Here is a 5,281-nt window from a genome sequence, read left to right as displayed (position 1 = left end):
AGGCCCAGCGGCCATGGCTCACGGGCCCAGCCGCTCCGCGGCATGTGGGAATCTTCCCAGACCGGGGCGCGAACCCGGTTCCCCTGCATCGGCCGGCGGACGCGCAACCACTGCGCCACCAGGGAAGCCCAGGAACCGAACTTTTAATTTAATTTAAGTACATTTCAATTTAAATTGCTCCATGTGGCTACCATGCTGGGTGCACAGGTAGAGAAAGATTGGTATTTATTCTAGAATTAATTGAGCTAGACTTTCCATTTTATTCCCAAAGCTTTTAGAAATGTCCTGTTTTGTGATTATTTTTAAATCTCTCTATATCAATTAGTGTTTCCCTTTTAACGTTTTACTTCTTTTATAGTTCCATATTCTTGCCTCTTTTTCCTAATTGAGTTATTTTTATAGTGTATTGTCATTTCTATTTATTGTCATTTTGTTTTAAACGTGTTTGGGGGTTTGTTATTTGATCTCTTATTTTGTTTCTAACTCCTTATTTGACTTTCTCTTTATTACTTTTCCCTTCTGTTTTCCTTTAGCTAATTTTATTCTTCTTTGTCTTTTTTTTTTTTTTTTTTTTTTTTTTGGTACGCTGCCCTCCGCGGGCCTCTCACTGTTGTGGCCTCTCCCGTTGCGGAGCACAGGCTCCAGACGCGCAGGCTCAGTGGCCATGGCTCATGGGCCCAGCCGCTCCGCGGCATGTGGGATCCCCCTGGACCGGGGCACGAACCCGTGTCCCCTGCATTGGCAGGCGGACTTTCAACCACTGTGCCACCAGGGAAGCCCTCTTCTTTGTCTTTTTGATTTAGCTGTTTATTTAATTGTTTCCTAATAATTATATGGTATTTAAGAGTTTAAAGTTTGTTTTGAACTAAGCTTTAGCTATAATAAGTTATTCTGTTTCTTAGACATTTTTGGCTCTTTTATTCACTGAATTTTTCTTTTCACAAAGTATGCCATATGTTTCTTCCCTTTAATTTATGATGGCGTCTTTTTTGTTGATGTTTACTACTTTTTTCTTGGCGGTGCCTTTATTATTTTGTATGGCTAAAAGAAAATATTTTGGGCAATCTATTCTCAAACTGCCCCTGTAATCCTCAAGTCCTGGGTTGATTACTTTTATTTATACATTTTAATTGAGATATACTTGACATTTAACATTATGTCAGTTTCAGGTGTACAACATAATGATTCAATATTTGTATATATTGTGAAATGATCACCAGAGTAAGTCTAGTCAACATCCGTCACCACACATAGTTACAAATTTTTTTTCTTCTGTTGAGAACTTTTAAGATCTACTTTCTTAGCAAATTTCAAATATATAATTCGGTATTATTAAACATAGTTACCATGCAGTGCATTACATCCCTAGGACTTATTTGTTTTATAACTGAAAGTTTGGTATATGACTTTTTGACATAGCTACTTCTGACATGCAGTCATGTCAACATGTTTTTTGGGGACTTCCCTAGCATGCTGCATGACGCAGTCAAAAAAAAATGTTTCTTGTGTTGTTTTTTACGTGAGGATGTCGTGATAAGTCTAAAAGAACAAACAAACTCTTAGCTTTAAAAAAGAAATGCAATGCATATGAAATTTAGTCTCAAACCCAGGTGTGCTATACATGTAATCTTCTTTGATTTTGTAACTGAAAATGTTGGATGACTGCACACTGTCTCTCTAGTATAATCCAAACTAGTTTACTCGTGCTCTTGTCCCTGTGAAATACAATGATTTCTCAGGTCAGCTGAGGCTCATTTACATTTGTGTCCCAGTTACAGACTAGAGCTCAGAAGCCCTAAGCCACCTAGACAGCTCCATTACCCCGGGGGATATTAGTAGAGGTACCTGTAGAGGTGAACTATGTCCACTGCTTGTTGTCTAAAGTGATCTTGAAATCAATGATGCACGTGTGGACCAGGCAGAGTTCCACTCTCACTCCAGCATCCGTATGCACTCAGTCTTGGAGCTGTAACTACGTTTCCCCCGGCTCTTATCATGGCACATTTTGTTGCAATAATGCATGTCATGTTTAACCATGTGACCCCAGAAGCGGTCTCTCTGTCTCTCTCTCTCTCTCTCTCTCTCATTGTCAGTCTCACCCTTGTACTTGCTCTCTCTGTCTCTGCAAACCTCATACCAGGGTTGGAGTCATGATAAACTTCAGGATTCTCTTACACACCACTTGGATTCAAGAGAGGTGAGGTGTCTTGAACACCAAGAGTTACCATGATTGCAACTCTCTAATGCTATCATGCAGGTGAGATAGACAGAAAGTCCAGTGTTTTCATCCCCAAGAGGTCCAGGCAGGAGACAGAAGAGTGGTTCCCTTGACTCTCAGACCCCCGACATCAAGGTGTAGAGTTCACTCTGTCCACATTCTTCTTACAAAGCTTTCTTTTCCTCTTGCCTTTCAAAGTCTTCTCTCATTGCTTTAGATATTTCATCCCACTTTCTTCTTGCTTGCATAGTTTTTAAGGAGAAGTTGGATGTAATTCTTGTATTTGTCACTCTACAGCTAAGGTGCTTTTTCCCCCTCTGGCTTCTTTCAAGATTGGCTAAATGAGGCTGCCAGCTCAGCTCTGTAGATGGGCAGAGCCGTTGGCTGGGATCTCTGCTCAGAAACAGGGTCCAATAAGATCTGAGCACCAATTTCGGTAAGCCCCTCCCCCCTTCTCCATGGTCTAGTTCAGTGGATTGCCCTAGTGACCCCCATGAGGTCAGACCTGAGTGAGCCTCTGGGAAGTGCTTCCAATATTGTGGAAGCTGGATGTTCATCTTTGATTCTCTTTTCCCACTGGAGAAGCCACAGGCCCAGGGGGCCCCCCATGGGGAAGTGCTGTGCAGGCCTGGAGGAGGGGTGATGCAGTCAGAGTGCATCCTTCTCAGTCTTTATGGTCCAGGGGATGCTTCAGCCTCACCTTCTGGTTCTGGGATTTTCACAGTGGTGTCTCGTCTATAGCTGGATAGTTGCTAGTTGGTCTCCTTGTGAGGGGTGCTGTGTTGGGGACCACCTGTGTTGCCATGTTAATGATGTCACTTATGGATGCCTATTATTAGTGGAACTTACCCCATTTTCCACTTGAAATTTTCGGAGTATACATCATATTCTGTTTAGAGGTTCTTAGTTATGCCGACCTTACTTGATCTCTTATCTTTGGCCCGTGGGGGTGTTGAGGTGTTAGCTCACAGTGAGAGCTCTTATTCTCAGCTCCAGGGTAGACCTTTATTTTTTAATCATAAAAGTTCTCAAACCTATAAATCATTTAAGCAATACAGACATGAATAAGATAAACATCCTTATACTTGTGTTTGGAATTAAGATTGGATAAGAGACTGGAATGGAGTAATGTTGAGGTAACGTCAATCATATCCATTGCCTGGTAATAAGGAGCAATAATTTCCCATTTTGACTCAGCTGACTTAATGTGGCACAAAAATGACTGCCCTAGGGCTTCCCTGGTGGTGCAGTGGTTAAGAATCCGCCTGCCAGTGCAGGGGACACGGGTTCAAGCCCTGGTCCGGGAAGATTCCACATGCCGTGGAGCAACTAAGCCCGTGCGCCACAATTACTGAGCCTGCACTCTTGAGCCCACGAGCCACAACTACTGAAGCCCTTGCGCCTAGCCTGTGCTCTGCAACAAGAGAAGCCACCGCAATTAGAAGCCCGTGCACTGCAATGAAGAGTAGCCCCCACTCGCCGCAACTAGAGAAAGCCCGCATGCAGCAACGAAGAGCCAATGCAGCCAAAAATAAAAAATAAATAAAATAAATAAATTTTTTAAAAAAAGACTGCCCTAAACTAACCCCATGGTCGAATAAGAACCCTCCTCTTGGAAACTTGGCTGTGAATGTAAGAAGAAAGGGCAATACTCAGATGGGTGTGCATAGTCGAGAGTGTTTAACTTTTTTTGTTGTTATTCTTAACTAAAGGTGACTCTTGGGATATGTGAAAGCCAAGAAGAGGAGAGACTCTTCCAACACAACTGGGATTAAATCTGCAGATGGCAAGCAAAGCAGAGCCAGTCCCACCCTTGTTCTTCTGCTGTGCGGGGCTGATGTTCCTGGCTTTCTTTAAGGTGCCAGATGGAAACCACTCTTGGGCAACCCTGCTGGGTGACTCAATGGCTCATTACCCCATGGCCAGCTCATTTACACACTTGGTCATTCGACCTGGTAAAGTCTCCAGCACATTGGGACCTGATGGTCCATTTTCTTGGCCCCATCGTTGACTATCAAGTGTGGAATTTAACTGAGGAGATATTTCCAATGCCTTGTGAATCATTTTCTTATATTAAAGGTAAGCATTTGTTCAAGGCAGTTGGTTATAGGGAAGGAGAGTAAAGACTTTTGCTTCCGTGCTCTCTAGAGCTCCTGCAATATGCATTCCCTTAATAAAGCCAGATGCATCCTCTTGCACTTGGCTCATGCATGATCAAATCGACTCAGAGCTGTAATTATAATATGCCAATTATTTTCTAAAGAAAAACATAAGACTGCTTTGTATGCAAGAAGATAATTTGTCTATTTCAGACATCATAGATTCTTTGCAGTGAGTATGAATGTTTATTCTCCAAGAAAGCCATTGTATTTACAAAGTTTCAGCTTTGGTATTGCTACAGAAGTTGTGGTGCAAATAAAATTTGTGAATTATTTGTCATAAATAATATTCACTTTGTACATTTGTCAGTTGTATTACCATTGGATCATGTGAACTGTATATGACTGGATAGTTTTATAACCCATAAGCAGGGGCTGGCCCACTGGCACATGTCAGCTTGTGTACAATTGGCAGTTAAAACTGATTCAGGCTTTAAAATATGACACTACTCATTGATTGGCTCCTTAAAGTACCACTTATGAGCTCCCTAGTTTTGAAATAAAAGGGAATCTCCCTTTTTAAACTAAATGATTTATTTATTTTATTTAAAATACTTACAAGTTTTTGGGAAAAAAAAAGGGGAAAAATTACTTATAAATTCACCCACCCTAAAGAGAGGAAACTGCTAACATTTTTGTTTTCCATAGAGTTTGATAGTATGATTGGAAGTAAAATGTATTGTATTAGAGGAGGGTATTGTACTTGGTTAAAACACATGTATAAAATGTACGTGGTAGGTTGAATCAGGTTTAGGAATGTGTGGAAATGTTCTGTGTGTGGTGGTACAGGAAAATGATGTGTGTTAAGAAAGTGACACATGAGGAGAAACATAAGGAGGAAGAGACTACACAATGTTTACATTTTTGAGACTAGAAAGGATTGAGCCAGTAGCTCATTTTGGAG

General features: G+C 41.4%; 1 long non-coding RNA gene across 1 annotated transcript in view; it reads left to right on the top strand.

Moving 5' to 3' along the window:
* Positions 1 to 4,976, top strand: part of LOC114487741 (uncharacterized) — a 189,227-nt gene extending 184,251 nt beyond the window's left edge. The window contains exon 4 of the long non-coding RNA XR_008619299.1: positions 3,931 to 4,976. This is a non-coding gene — a long non-coding RNA (uncharacterized lncRNA). The remainder of the gene's footprint in view (positions 1 to 3,930) is intronic.
* Positions 4,977 to 5,281: the final 305 nt, after the last annotated feature.

This window comes from Physeter macrocephalus, chromosome 14 (genome assembly GCF_002837175.3).
Source record: "Physeter macrocephalus isolate SW-GA chromosome 14, ASM283717v5, whole genome shotgun sequence".
NCBI classification, from domain to species: Eukaryota; Metazoa; Chordata; class Mammalia; order Artiodactyla; family Physeteridae; genus Physeter; species Physeter macrocephalus.
The sequence above is the reverse complement of the archived record's forward strand: the minus strand, read 5'-3'. Positions and strand labels throughout refer to the sequence as shown.